Source organism: Aquarana catesbeiana, linkage group LG10 (assembly GCF_042186555.1).
Source record: "Aquarana catesbeiana isolate 2022-GZ linkage group LG10, ASM4218655v1, whole genome shotgun sequence".
Classification (NCBI taxonomy): domain Eukaryota; kingdom Metazoa; phylum Chordata; class Amphibia; order Anura; family Ranidae; genus Aquarana; species Aquarana catesbeiana.
The window spans coordinates 164,803,220-164,821,757 of NC_133333.1; the positions used below are offsets into that span (position 1 = coordinate 164,803,220).

General features: G+C 42.1%; 1 protein-coding gene across 1 annotated transcript in view; it reads right to left on the reverse strand.

Annotated features, from left to right (window-relative positions):
- The window catches only part of SDF4 (stromal cell derived factor 4), a 93,807-nt gene extending 90,984 nt beyond the window's left edge, over positions 1-2,823 (reverse strand). The window contains exon 1 of the mRNA XM_073602885.1: positions 2,669-2,823. The gene's annotated coding sequence lies outside the window, so the exon portion shown is untranslated. The remainder of the gene's footprint in view (positions 1-2,668) is intronic.
- Between the last annotated feature and the right edge of the window lie 15,715 nt (positions 2,824-18,538).

Sequence of the window (18,538 nt, forward strand, 5' to 3'; positions counted from 1 at the left end):
ATCATCCGATCCCCCATAGGGGAGAGCGGCGCTCTGACAGGTTGTGCAGCGACGGACCTGTCATTTTGCTGCTCAGCGGGGATCGGCGGATGGTGGATAAGCAGCCCCAAACAAGTTCCAAAGAAATTCAAGCTGTCCTGCAGGCTCAGGGAGCATCAGTGTCAGCGCAAACTATACATCGACATTTAAATGAAATGAAACGCTATGGCAGGAGACCCAGGAGAATCCCACTGCTGACACAGAGACATAAAAAAGCAAGACTACAGTTTGCCAAAATGTACTTGAGTAAGCCAAAATCCTTCTGGGAAAACATCTTGTGGACAGATGAGACCAAGCTTTTTAGTAAAGCACATCATTCTACTGTTTACCGAAAATGGAATGAGGCCTACAAAGAAAAGAACACAGTACCTACAGTGAAATATGACAGAGGTTCAATGATGTTTTGGGGTTGGTTTGCTGCCTCTGGCACTGGGTGCCTTGAATGTGTGCAAAGAATCATGAAATCTGAGGATTACCAAAGGATTTTGGGTCGCACTGTAGAGCCCAGTGTCAGAAAGCTGGATTTGCGTCCGAGATCTTTGGTCTTCCAGCAGGACAATGACCCCAAACATACATCCAAAAAGCACCCAAAAATGGATGGCAACAAAGTGCTGGAGAGTTCTAAAGTGGCCAGCAATGAGTCCAGATCTAAAGCTGGCCATACACCTATAGATTATCTGCAGATTTTCTATAGTTAGATGCAACAGATTTCTCCATGTTTGCTAAACTGTGTGGATGGAGGAATCTTCCACTTTTTCCATCTAACCATAGAAAATCTGCAGATAATCTATAGGTGTATGGCCAGCTTTAGTCCCATTGAACACCTGTGGAGAGATCTTAAAATTGCTTTTGGTAAAAGGCGCCCTTCCAATAAGAGAGACCTGGAGCAGTTTACAAAGGAAGAGGGGTCCAAAATGCCGGGTGAGAGGTGCAAGAAGATGATTGATGGTTATATGAAGTGACTGATTTCAGTTATTTTTTCCAAAGGGTGTGCAACCAAATATTGAGTTAAGGGTGCCAAGAATTTTGACCAGCCCGTTTGTGTGACATTATGTCCAATTTGCTTTTTTTTTTTTGTTTTTTTTTTTTTTTGTTTTGTTCCAATACACACAAAGGGAATAAACGTGTATAGCAAAACATGTGTTACTGAAATACTTGATTTTCTGGAAAAATTTCTGGGGTGCCAACAATTTCGGCCACAACTGTAGGTTCAGATTAAGGTTGCGCTGATACTGAGTATTTGCACAAGTATCGGTAATCATGCAAATACACAGATACCTGAAACTGATACTTTCAGGCTCGGTTCTTTGAGCTGTCAGTGGGTCTCCCCTGTTGACAGCTAAAGTGTTAAAGAAGTCTGGTAATTGGAGCTGTAAAAAATAAATAAATAAAAAAAAGCAGCCACAATGTTTATTAACAACATTGCTCAGCCACTGAAACGCTAAAATAAAAAGAAACATTGTTTCTTTTTGTATATTTCTGTTTCTTCATCTACAGATCAAAGGGATGAACAAATGTTCCTCTGTTTAACCCCTTAATTTACTCTAATCAGCCTTAATTAACTCCCTATTCTCCATTTAATTATTTTCCTGTTTTTTTTTTGTTCACGTCTATTTTATAAACGATACACAATTAAAACTTATTTTGTTTGCTTTATTAGTAAATATTTTTGCACATATATTTTTACACATTTCACATTGAAAAAGTGCAAAATTAAAAACAAAAATCAATTTATTTCATTTGTAAATAACTTTCAATGCTTTGTACTACTGCTGACAGCTGAAGTGATAACAAAACAGTTGTGGTAGGTATCGGTAATTGCTGAGTACTAAAAAAAAAAAAAAAAAAATTATTGGTACTTGTACTCATTGTAAAAAAAAAAAAAAATGGCATCGGTGCATCCCTAGTTCAGATTTATCATACCTCCCAACTTTTTGAGCTGGAAATGAGGGACACCTATCAGCAAAAGTATGCTGGCATACGAGACGCCCCCTTAAAGGAGAATTGTATTAAAAAAAAAAAAAAAAAGGATTAGTTAAACCCACAAGTGCTTTTTTTACCACTACTATTCCTTAATATTGGCTTTTGGAATTTACAAATGCAGCAATTTAGAAATCAGATGAAAGGTTTAAGGCTGGAAAACACTTTTTGATGTATATAAAATGCACTTTTTATCTAACTATATAGATCAGACCAAAATGAGGGACAAATGAGGGATAGAGGGACATTGCTCCAAATCAGGGAGAGTTGGGAGCTATAGATACATCGTGGCACGGTTACATGAAATGGTGGGGGCTGTGTGTGTACTGCAGCACTCCGGAGGGGGTCTGGTGTGTCAGTGATAACAGGGTCCCCATGTATATATATACAGCAGGATGGGCAGAGGGTGTAGAAATGAGTCGTGTGTATGGGACAATTGTATAAAGTAGAGCAGAGGGAGGTGTAGACTTCAGACTGCTATGTATGTGATGGCCGGGTTCTCCACGTCTACATACAGCAGAGATGTGTAGGCGTGACACTGGTGTGCAGGTGATGACAGGAGACTGTGTGTACACAGCTGTCTATATGACACAGAGTGAGAATGTCTCCGCACATACAGATAAATCTACCACTACATACGATCAGTTACCTTAACACAGAGCCGCAGACCAGCTCCCCCGCACCTTCCTTCCTGCAAACCGGAAGTAGGAAGCGAGCGGCTCAGGGGGAAGGTGGAAGAGAGGACACGCCCGCACATAGATGACACGTTCCAGGTGATGCAAGGCGATTGGGCGGAGTTTGAGCTTGCTGCAGTGCTGAAAACCACAGAGCTGACTGCGAGAAAGACGACAGAGTCAAAGTCACATGCTGGCTCCCCCTACTGGGGGCTGGCAGATGTGTGATGATGATGGTTATAAGGGGAGAGCTGCAGGCAGAAGAGAACACCTTAAAACAGAATCTTAGATTTTTTTTAACAAATGGTCCTATGTCCTGAATATTACAAAGCGGTACCACATCCCAATGATCTGTAACCTATTAATTGCAGGCTGCTGCTTCATCTAAACATCCTCTATTAATCCTGCTGGATACAGTTTGGAGCGGGGATCTCTCAGTGATGCAGGGGTTAATAGCAGTGGCTGTGAGTGGGAATGACTTGTGCCCCTCCATTCATTTATCATTTCCTGTCCCTTCACCATTCACACAACTATTATAGAAGTGTCCCCTTACATTGGTGGTCAGTGTAGAATTGTCCCCCTTACATTGGTGGTCAGTGTAGAAGTGTCCCCCTTACATTGGTGGTCAGTGTAGAAGTGTCCCCCTTACATTGGTGGTCAGTGTAGAAGTGTCCCCCTTACATTGGTGGTCAGTGTAGAAGTGTCCCCTTACATTGGTGGTCAGTATAGAAGTGTCCCCCTTACATTGGTGGTCAGTATAGAAGTGTCCCCTTACATTGGTGGTCAGTATAGAAGTGTCCCCTTACATTGGTGGTCAGTGTAGAAGTGTCCCCCTTACATTGGTGGTCAGTGTAGAAGTGTCCCCCTTACATTGGTGGTCAGTATAGAAGGGTCCCCTTACATTCGTGGTCAGTGTAGAAGTGTCCCCCTTACATGGGTGGTCAGTGTAGAAGTGTCCCCTTACATTGGTGGTCAGTGTAGAAGTGTCCCCCTTACATTGGTGGTCAGTATAGAAGTGTCCCCTTACATTGGTGGTCAGTGTAGAAGTGTCCCCTTACATTGGTGGTCAGTGTAGAAGTGTCCCCTTACATTGGTGGTCAGTATAGAAGTGTCCCCCTTACATTGGTGGTCAGTATAGAAGGGTCCCCTTACATTGGTGGTCAGTGTAGAAGTGTCCCCCTTACATGGGTGGTCAGTGTAGAAGTGTCCCCCTTACATGGGTGGTCAGTGTAGAAGTGTCCCCTTACATTGGTGGTCAGTGTAGAAGTGTCCCCCTTACATTGGTGGTCAGTATAGAAGGGTCCCCTTACATTGGTGGTCAGTGTAGAAGTGTCCCCCTTACATTGGTGGTCAGTGTAGAAGTGTCCCTTTACATTGGTGGTCAGTATAGAAGTGTCCCCCTTACATTGGTGGTCAGTATAGAAGGGTCCCCTTACATTGGTGGTCATTGAAGTGTCCCCCTTACATTGGTGGTCAGTGTAGAAGTGTCCCCCTTACATTGGTGGTCAGTATAGAAGTGTCCCCTTACATTGGTGGTCATTGAAGTGTCTCCTTACATTGGTGGTCAGTATAGAAGTGTCCCCTTACATTGGTGGTCAAAAATCGGTGGCTATTGCTGGCAATGGCGCCATCTGAATTGGTGCAACGCCGACTTTGCAATGCCGCACCGATTCCCAAAAGTAGTTCCTGCACTACTTTTGGCGACTTCAGGAGCGATTTGAATAGACATTTGTGCATGAACCCGCACAGATGTCTGTCAAATCGCCCCCAAAGTCGGACTGCATTGCTGGTTTGAAATCGTGCGAGTTCAGCTGAACCTGAGCTTAATGTAGTCAGCAGAATGGGTAATAAAATCCAGACTGATCTATGATCAGAAATGACACTTTTCTTCATATGCCAGAAGGCAGCATTACATGTATTACATCAGGGGTCTCCAAACGTTCTAAACAAAGGGCCGGTTTATTGTCCTTCAGACTTTAGGAGGGCCGGACTGTAGCCCGCGGGAGTGGACATTTTCTTGGCATCAATGGGAGTAAACATCACCACATTTGGTATTAGGGGGAGGAATAGTGCCCCATTGTTGGTATCATTGAGAGGCATAGTGCTCCATTGTTGGTATCATTGGTAGGAATAGTGCCCCATTGTTGGTATCATTGAGAGGCATAGTGCTCCATTGTTGGTATCATTGAGAGGCATAGTGCTCCATTGTTGGTATCATTGAGAGGCATAGTGCTCCATTGTTGGTATCATTGGTAGGAATAGTGCCCCATTGTTGGTATCATTGAGAGGCATAGTGCTCCATTGTTGGTATCATTGGTAGGAATAGTGCCCCATTGTTGGTATCATTGAGAGGCATAGTGCTCCATTGTTGGTATCATTGGTAGGAATAGTGCCCCATTGTTGGTATCATTGAGAGGCATAGTGCTCCATTGTTGGTATCATTGAGAGGCATAGTGCTCCATTGTTGGTATCATTGAGAGGCATAGTGCTCCATTGTTGGTATCATTGGTAGGAATAGTGCCCCATTGTTGGTATCATTGAGAGGCATAGTGCTCCATTGTTGGTATCATTGGTAGGAATAGTGCCCCATTGTTGGTATCATTGAGAGGCATAGTGCTCCATTGTTGGTATCATTGGTAGGAATAGTGCCCCATTGTTGGTATTATTGAGAGGCATAGTGCTCCATTGTTGGTATCATTGGTAGGAATAGTGCCCCATTGTTGGTATCATTGAGAGGCATAGTGCTCCATTGTTGGTATCATTGGTAGGAATAGTGCCCCATTGTTGGTATCATTGAGAGGCATAGTGCTCCATTGTTGGTATCATTGGTAGGAATAGTGCCCCATTGTTGGTATTATTGAGAGGCATAGTGCTCCATTGTTGGTATCATTGGTAGGAATAGTGCCCCATTGTTGGTGTCAATGGAAGAAAAGTGTCTCGTATCAGTAGGAGAATAGTCCCACAAGGGCCAGATAAAGGCAAGCTAAGGGCCACATTTGGCCCTTGGGCCGCAGTTTGGACACCAGTGTATTACATTAATACAGGTAGCTATGGAAGGTTAACCAGGTGTTAAATGCCATTGATTCCAGAAGCACCAGCCTGCAGATATTGAGCTGTAAAGAGTTAAGCATTTAGGTACACATCAGTGTACATGTGTCCATTGAAGCAGAGAAGAAAAGCACAGTCCTCCCCTAGCACCAAGGACACCAAGGGTTAATTACCAGAGAGTTGTCCCCTAGTTCAGATAACAGGGATATAGAAGAAACAAAGTGAAAGCTGGAGCACAGATAAGCAGTGGTGTGAGATTTGTAAGGAGAGACAGTGAGGATGATCTGTATTTTACTCTCACCCCCTCCAGGATATACAGAATGTAGCTGGGTCTGCCAGGTGAAGCCACGACCCGACCAGCCCTGGAGGTTCCATGTTCACCTGGAATCACAACACAGGAGGAGAAGCTGACCAGGTCTCTCTCTGCTCTCCTGTCTGTGTGGAGGGGAGGGGAGAACTGTGAACATACCCTGTGCTCCACCTGAGAGATAAGGAAATACTGAAGCAGTCAATGGGGTTGATTTACTAAAGACAAATAGACTGTGCACTTTTGCAAGTGCAGTTGAGCCAGGGCTTAGTAAATGAGGGAAGCTCTGCTGACTTTCATCATCCAATCACATGTTTCATTTTCCTTGCATGTGATTGGGTATTCTTTGTAAAGCGAAGCTTCACCTTATTTACTAAGTTCTGGAGTAACTACACTTGCAACATTCACAGTCTGTTTGCCTTTAGTAAATGTGAACTGAAATGTCTTTCATGACAGATGAACTTGGAAGACCAATTATCTTTAGATCTCAAACAGTTTACATCAGCAAAATATATAACAGGCCGGTGCTAGTAGCTAAAGTCCATTTCTTGTTCCTACCACAGATCCTGTATAGTAATAGAATCTCTCGGCCAATCTTAGTGCTGTGCCTTTCACCCCTTTCTTTCTTCTCATCTCCTTCCCCAATTTCTGCTCTCCCTCCCCTGCCCACCCTGTTGCTTCTTACACCTTACCCCCCAGACCCTTCCCCCCATCCTTCTCTTAGCATCCCACCTTTTACTCCATACTTCAACATTTTACTCCGGTTTAGCTTTTGTTTTTTTATGGTTAATCCATCAACACCTACCTATATTCTCCGGACCATACTGATCTGTGTTATGACAGCTGGCCCTGGCGTATGAGAACTTTTGTTACAATTCTTAGGCCGGCCATAGGCAGTTTTACTCAAACTGTGTATGGGCAGGCTGAATGTACCATGTTGATCAATCAATCAACTTGGGTACAACCAGCCTGCCAGATTCACTTGTGTTATAGCCGCTAGCAATAATCACTGTCTCCCGTCCCGTCCGGAGAATACAAAGTCTCGGCAAGAGGGATGCCCCTGTCAGCACTGTCTGTGTTGATGGGGGAATGCAAATTTCTATTCTGCAACCAGTGGTTGCAGGTAATAAATTCACACCATCTGTGGCCTGCCTTGTAGAGGTTCTCTTATCTTATTATTGTACCCTTGGTTTTTTTTGTAACCTTTTTTGGATACCCATAAACCCATTAAAGGGGAACTGCAGTCTGCTCACATAATTTGTAATAAAAACATCTTTGCCATTCTGAAGCTTCCCTCCAACCACTTTGCATATTATTTTATATATACTTTGATTCTGTACTTGCCAAATATGCTGCAGAATTCTCTCTCCACTGAGTCTGGCTGCATCCATTTTAACTGTGGGCAGCTGAAGCCGCTGCCTGTTCACTTCCTGGATTTACCCAGACACACAGAGGCACACCTCCAGCTCTGCAGCCCTGCAGCTTTCATTGGCCCTCTTATGACTCATCCTCCCTCCCTTCCTGGCAACTCTCACAAGAGTGAGAGAGAGAGAGCTGTGCATGATGTCATAAGCCTAGGTTTTTTTACCAGACCAGAAACAGGAAGTGGGCTGTATAAGGTATTTACTGGCAGAAAAAAAAAAAACGTTTTGCTATCCAAAGTTAAAACAACAAGGGCAGAATATTTAAAAGATGGAAAGATGAAAAAATGACTGAAGAGCCACTTTAACCACTTCAGCCCCGGTCGTTCCCCCCCCCCTCCTGACCAGGTAATTTTTTGCGATGTGGCACTGCGTTGCTTTAACTGACAATTGCGCGGTCGTGCAATGTTGTACCAAAATAAAACTGCTTTCATTTGGTGGTATTTGATCACCTCTGTGTTTTGTTTTTTTTTTGTTTTTTTGCGCTATAAACAAAAAAAAACTGACAATTTTGAAATTAAAAACAATATTTTTACTCTATGCTATAAAAAATATCCAATAAAAAAAAAGATAAAAAGTCGAGTTTCTTCATCAATTTAAGCCAATATGTATTCTGCTACATATTTTTGGTAAAAAATCCAAATAACCGTATATTGATTGGTTTGCACAAAAGTTATAGCGTCTACAAACTATAGGATATTTTTATGGAATTTTTATTTAATTTTTTTCACTAGTAATGGCGGCGATCAGCATTTTTTATCGGAACTGCGACATTGCGGGGACAAATCAGACACCTAACTGACACTTTTGACACTTTTTGGGGACCAGTGACACTAATACAGTGATTATTGCTAAATAATATGCACTGTCACTGTACTAATGACACTGGCAGGGTAGGGGTTAACATCAGGGGTGAATAAACTTAACTTAAAGGTTGTGTGCTCCTAGGGAGTGCTTTCTAACTGTGGGGGGGGGGGGCTGCTGTGACTGGAGGAACATAGAGATCCATGTTTCTGCTTAGCAGAAACACAAGATCTCCATTTTCCTTCCTCACAGAACAGCATTCTGCCTTGTTTACATAGGCAGACTGCCATTCTGACTCTCCTGTGAACAATCGTGGGTGGCTGGTGGCCATCGCGGCCGCCAGACCGGCTGATTGACTCCTGCTGCGTCCAATCACAGCTGGAGCAGGTCACCGGCGGCTCGCGCGTGCGCATCAGACCCAGTGCACAAAATTGCGTACCTGTACACAATTTTGTGTAGGAGGGCCGCCCTGCCGCAGTATATCTGCGCGGGGTGGTCCTTAAGTGGGTAAAGCCTAACTGCATGTTTTAGTGAACTTTAAATAATTAGCTCCTTCATACCGCTGTCAGTGTTGTACGAACTGTGTGTAGCCTCAGCTGTTCCTGCAGTGAAATGGGGACTTCCTGTCTCTCTCCAGGAACAAAGTCGAGTCCTGCTGAGTGCTGCTTAGCCATTCACAGGAAGCTTTGTATTTTCTGCATGAATCCAAACCTTCCTCTGATTGGCTGAGGCAGGGGGGTGGGCAGATGGCATCATAATCTCAGCCAATCAGAGGATGCTTTGTATTCATTCAGAAAATACAAAGCTTCCTGTAAATGACTGAGCAGCATTCAGCCAGACTCGATTTTGTTCTGGGAGCAAGGATGGGAAGTTCTCGTCCCGCTGGCAGAACACAGCGCTCTATGCTGTATGTAGCTGAGTCTACATACAGTTCAAAAAGCGCTGACAGCCACTGCATGAGTTAGTGAGGGAAATAGTTTGTTTGGACAAACTTGGTCCAAACAAACAATTTAAAGTTCACTAAAATATGGAAGAGTTAGATTTTAACATAGCTCCCAACTGTCCCTGATTTCGAGGGACTGTCCCTGATTTGGAACAATGTCCCTCTGTCCCTCTTTCCTCCTCATTTGTCCCTCATTTTGGTCTGATCTATATAGTTGTAAATAAAATGCGCATTGTATCTTTCAAATTGTGTTTCCCAGTGCTAAACATTTCATCCAATTACTTTCCAAATTGCTGCATTTGTAAATGTAAAAAGCCAGTATAAAGGAATAGTAGTGGTAAAAAAAAAAAAAAAAAAAAAAAGCAATTGGGGGTTTAATCTTTTTTTGGTATAATTCTCCTTTAAGGGGCGTGGCAGGAGGTGTGTCCTATGCCTACATACTTTTGCTAATAGGTGTCCCTCTTTCCCATCTCAAAAGGTTGGGAGGTATGCATCAATGTCTCCATGCTTTATTTTGCTGAAAAATCACTTTAAAATCACTGCCTAGCATTTCTAGCTAATGCCATCTTGAGGGCAGATGATTCACGTAACATTTACTTGCTGGAATCCATCAGCCTTTAGCTCAGGTATACAGGCAGGAGGGTGTGCTTAAAAAATGCTCATGAAGACTCATAGGATGTATGGCATCATTTGTGCCTAGTCCTGAAATCAGAAAGCAACTGAAGAAATAGAATATACTTTTCTATCTATTTACTAATGCTAGCAGCATAAGGATTCAGAATAGTTTTTGTTGATTGAGAGAGAGAAGTTCCACTTTAAATAGATGTTCAGTTAGATTTCAGTTTCATTTTTTAGAGGTATTGTACACAGGTGTTTTATATCAATTCTTGCTTGTTTTCTATACATGTCAATGTAAGTACATGATAAGCATGTCAGATACATCTCATAAGTTTGTGTACACAAGTCCTTACATTGCTGGAAAAAGTTATTTGTGTTATTTCCATATTAGATCAAAATGGTACGCTGCTGACACCTGCTGGTCACTTTCAATTATTACAGATTCCTTTTCCATTAAAAAAAAAACCCTGTAAATATAGGAAATGTAAATGCACAAAACTTTAGGGTATACACTGAAATAATAACCCGAAATATACTGTATACTCTCTGAAAATGTCCTGTGCTTTCCCCTTAAGAAAATCAGTGTTTGGAAGAGGACTAGACTAGAGCAAAGAAATGTCAAGAAACAACAAGCCTGTTCTGGAGGAAGCCTCTAAAGGAAAGTATATGTGATGCAAATCAGAGCCAATAGGATTCTTCTTTTTGCTCTTTGACCGAGCGTTTCCCAAAGTTTATTAAAGCTGAATTCCAGGTATGGATTTTTTTGCATAGTTACATTGGTTCAGCTTGGACCAGCTTGGGATGGAGGAGTGTTGAAGTGGAGAATCACTATAGTAGCCACCAGTATATATAAAAGATCCTGTGAGCCTCTGATTATAAATTGCCTAAATGGCACTGTGAAAAAGCTGCAAGCGTTAAACACGTCTCATAAAAACATGCAGATAAAAGCAGAAATAAATATATACGTTTTCAAATATACTCTTCACATATATATAATGTGAAGAGTATATTTGAAAGTGTAGCGTATATATTGATTGCTACTATAGTAGTCACCGTTACTACACTGATACCGCAGTCTTCAGGGTCCTGTGCCGAGAAACTGCCCTGCTGCATAATGAACACAGGAGGTCGCTTGATGGGTACAGGCACCATTCACAGAACGCCTTGCATTTTTCTCAATTAATTCAAAGCATTCACTGACTGGAAAAAGTGGAGATTGTTACATCACCTTCCCTCCTCTCCACCTCGTCCAGTCAGAGAACCCCTTTATTGAGAAAAATGCAAGGCGTCCTGTTAGTGGCACCGTGCCAAGCAAGCAACCCCTGAAATCCCAATCTGGTAGAACTATGTTTTTCATCGGTGTTCAACTTTAACACAGTAGTTCACATCACACGCAGTCAGCTCTAGATTGAGAGATCTGAAAACTGGTCTTTCAGCATTGCACACCCTGCTGAGCACACGTCTGTCCCTCCTTGGTCGTCCTAGGGGCATCATGCACGGCAGCCAGAGAACATTTTTTTAGAGCTCTCAACAATTGGCCTGGAGGTAATTGTAAATCATGTAAAGAATCAATCCCCCCCACACGCACTAAAGGTACTAATTAGTGATTGGGCCTGCTGCTGCTGTACATAACATAGATCAAAACATGGAAAAAAGGGTATAGAGACCACAGCGCTGACAGCCTGAGTAAATACAATAAAGTGCAACTGTAGTGCATAGAAAATTAAGTGCAAAATGAATCCAACAATGCAAAAAATATATCAAGCATGTAGCCAGTGGAAACTTAAAAAACATGTGCAAATAAAAATAAACTTCTAGTTGGAAAGTTCCTTTCACATGTGCTACTGTGCTAGAAATAGTGCAAATCAATATTAAGCATGTGACCAGTGAAAGTTCAAAATGACATGCAAATAAACATATAGCAATTCTTAGCTGATGAGTTCATTTCCCAAGTTCCTTTCAAAAGTGCTGCTGTGCTAAAAAAACATATCATGCTGCAAACAGGTGCATACAGAAGGGATGAGCCCGACGTTCGAGTCCAACGTAAGTTCAAATCCAACTTCAGGTGTTCGCCCGTTCGACAAATTTAGAACATTGTGGGGCGTTCAGGGGAAATTCGAGCGCCCGTGGAAAGCCCCATAATGAACAGCGAGACCATCAATGCACTGCGAGATCGGTGTTTTTTTGATGCGTTTAGATGCGTTCTGGTGTATATTTGATGCGTTTAGATGCACTCTGGTTCATTTTTTTATTTGTTTGTGTACTTTTGATTTGTTTAGATGTGCTCTGATGTATTTTTTTATGCATTTAAATGCACTCATACATACAATGCATACACTCTTACAATGTGCATACATTTTTGATGCATTTAAATGCACTCTGGTGTTTTTTTATGCATTTAGATGCTATCTTGTGCAGTTTTTATGCATTTTGATGCTGTCTAATGTTTTTTGATGCGTTAAGATGCACTCTGGTGCATTTTTGATGCGTTTAGATGTGCTCTGCTGTATTTTTGATGCGTTTAGATGCATTCTGGTGTAATTTTGATGCATTTAGGTGGCTCTGGTGCATTTTTTATGCATTTAGATGTTCTCGGGTGCATTTTTATGCATTTAAATGTGCTCTGCTGTATTTTTGATGCGTTTAGATGCGTGCACTCTGGTGCATTTGTATGCGTTTAGATGCATTCTGGTGCATTTTTTGATGCGTTTAGATGTGCTCTGCTGTATTTTTGATGCGTTTAGATGCGTTCTGGTGCATTTTTTATGCATGTAGATGCGCGCTGCTGTAGATGCATTAAGATGCGTTCCGGTGTAATTTTGATGTGTTTAGATGCACTCTGGTGCATTTTTTTAGCGTTTAGATGTGCTCTGGTGGTTTTTTTAAATGCGTTTAGATGCGATCTGGTGCATTTTTTATGCATTTAGATGCTCTCTGGTGTTTTTTTAATGCGTTTAGATGCGCTCTTGTGTATTTTTGATGCATTTAGATGCACTCTGGTGTATTTTTGATGCGTTTAGATGTGCTTTTGTGTATTTTTGATGCGTTTAGATGCGCTCTGGTGTAGTTTTGATGCGTTTAGATGCGCTCTGGTGCATTTTGTATGCGTTCAGATGCGTTCTGGTGCATTTTTTATGTGTTTAGATGTGCTCTTTTTTTATATGTTTAGATGCGTTTTTGTGCATTTTTTATGCGTTTAGATGCACTCCGGTGTATTTTTTATGCGTTTAGATGCTCTCTGGTGTCTTTTTGATGCGTTTAGATGCACTCTGTGTATTTTTGATGCGTTTAGATGCACTCTGGTGTTTTTTTATGCGTTTAGATGCTCTCTGGTGTATTTTTGATGCGTTTAGATGCACTCTGGTGTATTTTTGATGCATTTAGATGCGCTCTTGTGTATTTTTGATGCGTTTAGATGCGCTCAGTGTATTTTTGATGCGTTTAGATGCACTCTGGTGCAATTTTTATGTATTTAGATGTGCTCTGGTGTTTTTAATGCGTTTAGATGCGATCTGGTGCCTTTTTTATGCGTTCAGATGCGCTCTGGTGTATTTTCGATGCGTTTCGTTGTCATTTTGATGCATTTAGATGCGCTCTGATGCATTTTTGTATGCATTTGGATGCTCTATGATGAAGTTTTTTTATGCGTTTGGATGTGCTCTGCTGTATTTTTGATGTGTTTAGATGTGCTCTTGTGTATTTTAGATGGGTTTAGATGCTCTCTGGTGTATTTTTAATGCGTTTAGATGTGCTCTTGTGTACTTTTTATGCATTTAGTTGCACTCTGGTGTTTTTGCGTTTAGATGCGCTCTTGTGTATATTTTATGCGTTTAGATGTACTCTGATGTATTTTTGATGCATTTTGATGCATTCTGGTGCATTTTTTATGCATCTAGATGTGCTCTGCTGTATTTTTGATGCGTTTAGATGCGTTCTGGTGTAATTTTGATGAGTTTAGATGTGCTCTGGTGCATTTTTAATGTGTTTAGATGTGTTCTTGTGTTGCGCTTTTAGATGCACTCTGGTGTATTTTTTATGCATTTAAATGTGCTCTGGTGTATTTGTGTATTTTTGATGCGTTTAGATGCTCTCTGGTGTATTTTTGATGCGTTTAGATGCACTCTGGTGTAGTTTTGATGTGTTTAGATGTGCTCTGGTGTATTTTTTATGCGTTTATGATGCGCTCTTGTTGTATTTTTAATGCGTTTAGATGCACACTTGTGTATTTTTTTATGCGTTTAGGTGTACTCTGATGTATTTTTGATGCATTTTTATGCATTCTGGTGCATTTTTTATGCGTTAAGATGCGCTCTGATGTATTTTTGATGCATTTAGATGCGTTCTGGTGTAATTTTGATGAGTTTAGATATGCTCTGGTGCATTTTCAATGCGTTTAGATGCGATCTTGTGTTCTTTTTATGCGCTTTTAGATTCACTGCGTTTAGATGCTCTCTGGTGCATTTTTGTATGCATTTGGATGCTCTATGGTGAATTTTTTATGCGTTTGGATGTGCTCTGCTGTATTTTTGATGTGTTTAGATGTGCTCTCTGGTGTATTTTTGATGCGTTTAGATGCGCTCTGGTGTATTTTTGATGCGTTTAGATGCGCTCTGGTGTATTTTTGATGTGTTTAGATGCGCTCTGGTGTATTTTTTTATGCGTTTATGATGCGCTCTTGTGTATTTTTGATGCATTTAGATGCATTCTGTTGTATTTTTTATGCATTTAGATGCGCTCTGGTGCATTTTTTATGTGTTTAGATGCGCTCTTGTGTATTTTTAATGCGTTTTGGTGCGTTCTGGTGTATTTTTTAAACATCAGTTAACAGTCCATTGATCAATAGGTTCTCTCACAACCTAACTCCAATCAAACGAGCATCGGACGTAATGATAGCGCGGTGCCGCAAGCTCCGTCTGATGCTCGTTTGATTGGAGTTAGGTTATGAGAAAACGTGTATCAATGCAAAAATAACGTTTTAAGAACGGCTGTTTTTTCGGGAGCAGTGATTTTATTAATGCTTAAAGTGAAACAATAAAAATGAAATATTCATTTAAATACCGTGCCTGGGGGGTGTCCTTAGTCTGCCTGTAAAGTAGTGCATCTTTCCCGTGTTTAGAACAATACCACAGCAAAATGACATTTCTAAAGGAAAAAATGTAATTTAAAACTACTCGCGGCTGTAATGTATTGTCAGATCCCGGCAATATAGATAAAAATCATTGAAAAAAATGGCGTGGGGGCCCCCCAAAATCCATACCAGACCCTTATTTGAGCACGCAACCTGGCAGGCCGCAGGAAAAGGGGGGGGGACGAGAGAGCACCCCCCTCCTGAACCATACCAGGCCACATGCCCTCAAAATGGGGAGGGTGCTTTGGGGTCCCCCCCAAAACACCTTGTCCCCATCGGGACAAGGGCCTCATCCCCACAACCCTTGCCCGGCGGTTGTTGGGGTCTGCGGGCGGGGGGGTTATCGGAATCGGGAAGCCCCCTTTAACAAGGAGACCCCCAGATCCTGCCCCCCATGTGAATGGTTATCGGGTACATTGCATCCCTATACATTCACCAAAAAAGTGTCAAAAAAGTAAAAATGACAGGAGACAATTTGGGACAATTCCTTTATCCTTTGTTCTTGCTCTCCACCTTGGAACCTTGCAAAGATTGACTTTAAGACTGGAACTCTGTAAACATTGATTTTATGATTGGAACTTTGTAAAGATTGATTTTAATGAATTAAATAAGACGTACTTTACTATGCGGGCTCTTTCTTCATATATTTGTGCCTGAAAACACCCCAGGAAAGATCGCACCCAGGAGTTTGCATGTTTATCACCCCACTCACCATACTAAGCCTTCCTGACCCGCAACGCAGTACTGCTTGGGGGTCCATTGGATCTGGTGAGTTCAACCATAAGGGAGGGGGAGGGGGGGTGGATCCCGTATGCACCTGTTTACAGCATGATATTTTTTTTTTTAGCACAGCAGCACTTTTGAAAGGAACTTGGGAAATGAACTTATCAGCTAAGCATTGCTATATGTTTATTTGCACGTCATTTTGAACTTTCACTGGTCACATGCTTAATATTGATTTGCACTATTTCTAGCACAATAGCACATGTGAAAGGAACTTTCCAACTAGAAGTTTATTTTTATTTGCACATATTTTTAAAGTTTCCACTGGCTACATGCTTGATATATTTTTTGCATTGTTGGATTAATTTTGCACTTAATTTTCAAAGCACTACAGTTGCACTTTATTGTATTAATTCAGGTTGTCAGCGCTGTGGTCTCTATGCCCTTTTTTTTCATTGTAAATCATACTAACTTCCCAAGGTGCTTTTATTCAACTGTGCGTGCCTTACTAATGCAGAGCAAAGCATGAGATTCATTTAAAGCAGACCTTGCGATAGAATGCAAGGTCTGCATATAATATTTGGCCCCTCCCCCTTAAAAATCACCCAGTGTTAGTAGTTTCAAAATGTACCTATATAGAAGGTCCAATTTATGTGCCACCCCTTGCAGCAGCCTTTACTTGCCCTTCTCTTTGTGTTCCACAGTCCCTAAGTCAGCCTTTCTCAAACATTTTACCCAAGAGGAACACTTGAAATAATTTTAAAGTGGTTGCATTCTATGCATGAAGGTAAAAGACCTTCTGTGTGTAGCATCTCCCCTAGCACCCTAATACTTACCTAAATCCCATCTAGATCCAGCAATATGCACGAGAGCAGCGGCTCTCCAGGTTTTCTTACTCCTCATTGGCTGAGACAGCAATGGGAGCCATTGGCTCCCACTACTGTAAATCACAGCTAGTAAGCCAATGAGGAGAGAGGGGGGAAGGACACTCTCCTTGTGTGAATGGGGACATGAAGCAGTGGCTTGGGAGCCCCCATAGTAATCTGCTTGCTATGCAGACAGGAGAAAGGGGCCAGGAGTGCCAGCAAGGGACCCAAGAAGAGAAGGATTGGGGCTGCTCTGTGCATAACCATTATACAGAGCAGGTAAGTATGACATATTTGTTATTTAAAAAAAAATGCCTTTACTATCACTGGTCTCAGGGAAACCTTGCTAAAAGTAATTTACTGGGGGGGTCAATGGGAAGAATGTCTTTTACATTTGTTGTCAGTAGGAGGAATGCCCCCTGACAGTGGCGGTCAAAATGCCACCCTTACTAACAGCTAAAAAAGATTATTGGTATCATGACAATGGCTCTGCTGAGTGGAGTTGGACCCAGAGCCTTGCAGGCACCATCAGATGGGAGGTCATATAGCTACAGCTCAAGGAACATTTAGCAACCTCTGGAGGAACTGTGGGGTTCAGAGGGACCCTGGTTGAGAATGGCTGACCTAAGTAAAGGTTGCATGCCTAGTACTTCCCATTATGGGGTAACATGTGACTGCGTTTCCTCCCAGGGAGCTCATGATTGGTGATTGGCCATTTAGGCAGCAGTCTTGTAACAATTGTAACATGGGGTCAGGTGGAGTTTCTTTAGCGCTATGTAAGCTTAAACTAAGAATCAAATCTTCCCACTGGTGAATATAATGGAAGGGAAGTGGCTCTAGAGTGAACCTGTTGCTTCCAATGAGGCAGCTTCAGGGCTGAGGACAGTGCTGGGCTAAGTGGAAACATGTCAGTGAGATGCTCCTGTATACCCTGTATAGGTTTTGGGTATCCCCTCCCTGCACCTACATGGAATAATGAGGGGAGAGAAGGAGTGGTAAATATGCTACATTTAAATGCCCATCAATGCAGCCTTGTCAGTGTCCATCTGCAGCCTTGTCAGTGTCAGTGTAGCCTTGTCAGTATCCCTCTGTAGCCTTGTCCATCATTGCAGCCTTGTCAGTGTCAGTGTAGCCTTGTCAGTGTCCATCTGCAGCGTTGTCAGTGTCAGTGTAGCCTTGTCAGTGTCCATCTGCAGCCTTGTCAGTGTCAGTGTAGCCTTGTCAGTGTCCATCTGCAGCGTTGCCCCTGTGTCATTTGCAGGCTATTACCGTTTAAAAATGGCGCCGCCGCTCTCGGCGGCTTTCGGCCACTCTCGGCCATTCTCGGCATGTCTCGGCCACCGAGAATGGCCAAAAGCAACCAAAAGCCGCCGAGAGTGGCCAAAAGGGGACGAAAGCCGCCAAAAGGCTCACAATCGGTGAGGGATCTGCATATAACATGCACCCACGATTTTCTCCTGATTTTAAGGGGAAAAAAGTGCGTGTTATACGCCAATAAATTCTCTTTGCTCCTGGCAGTGAAGGAAAAGGTAAATGCTTCTAGGCAGGAGCTAAGGTAAGTGACCCTGTTGCTAAAAAGGGATAGACGCAGGACCATTTCAAACATCTGATGCATGGTCTTAGGAGTTCCTGGCACTGCTATGCGATTGGACGATGTCACAAATATAGCTAACGTGGCTCCACTAATGTTTACATTAATCATAATGCAAATTTTTTTCTGATTCCGCCTATGAAGAACATTCAAACTAAAAAGAAAATATCCCAATTATATAAAATTTTGCCCCCATTTGCACAGAATAAATGTGTGTGCAGTTTCACCAGACCAATAGCTGTGTTTATTTTTTTTCACTACTTCAGCTCTGGAAGATTTTACCCCCTTCATGACCAGGCCATTTTTTGCTATTTAGCACTGCGCTACTTTAACTGATAATTGTGCGGTCATGCAACGCTGTACACATACTGAATTTACATCACCACCCCACACACA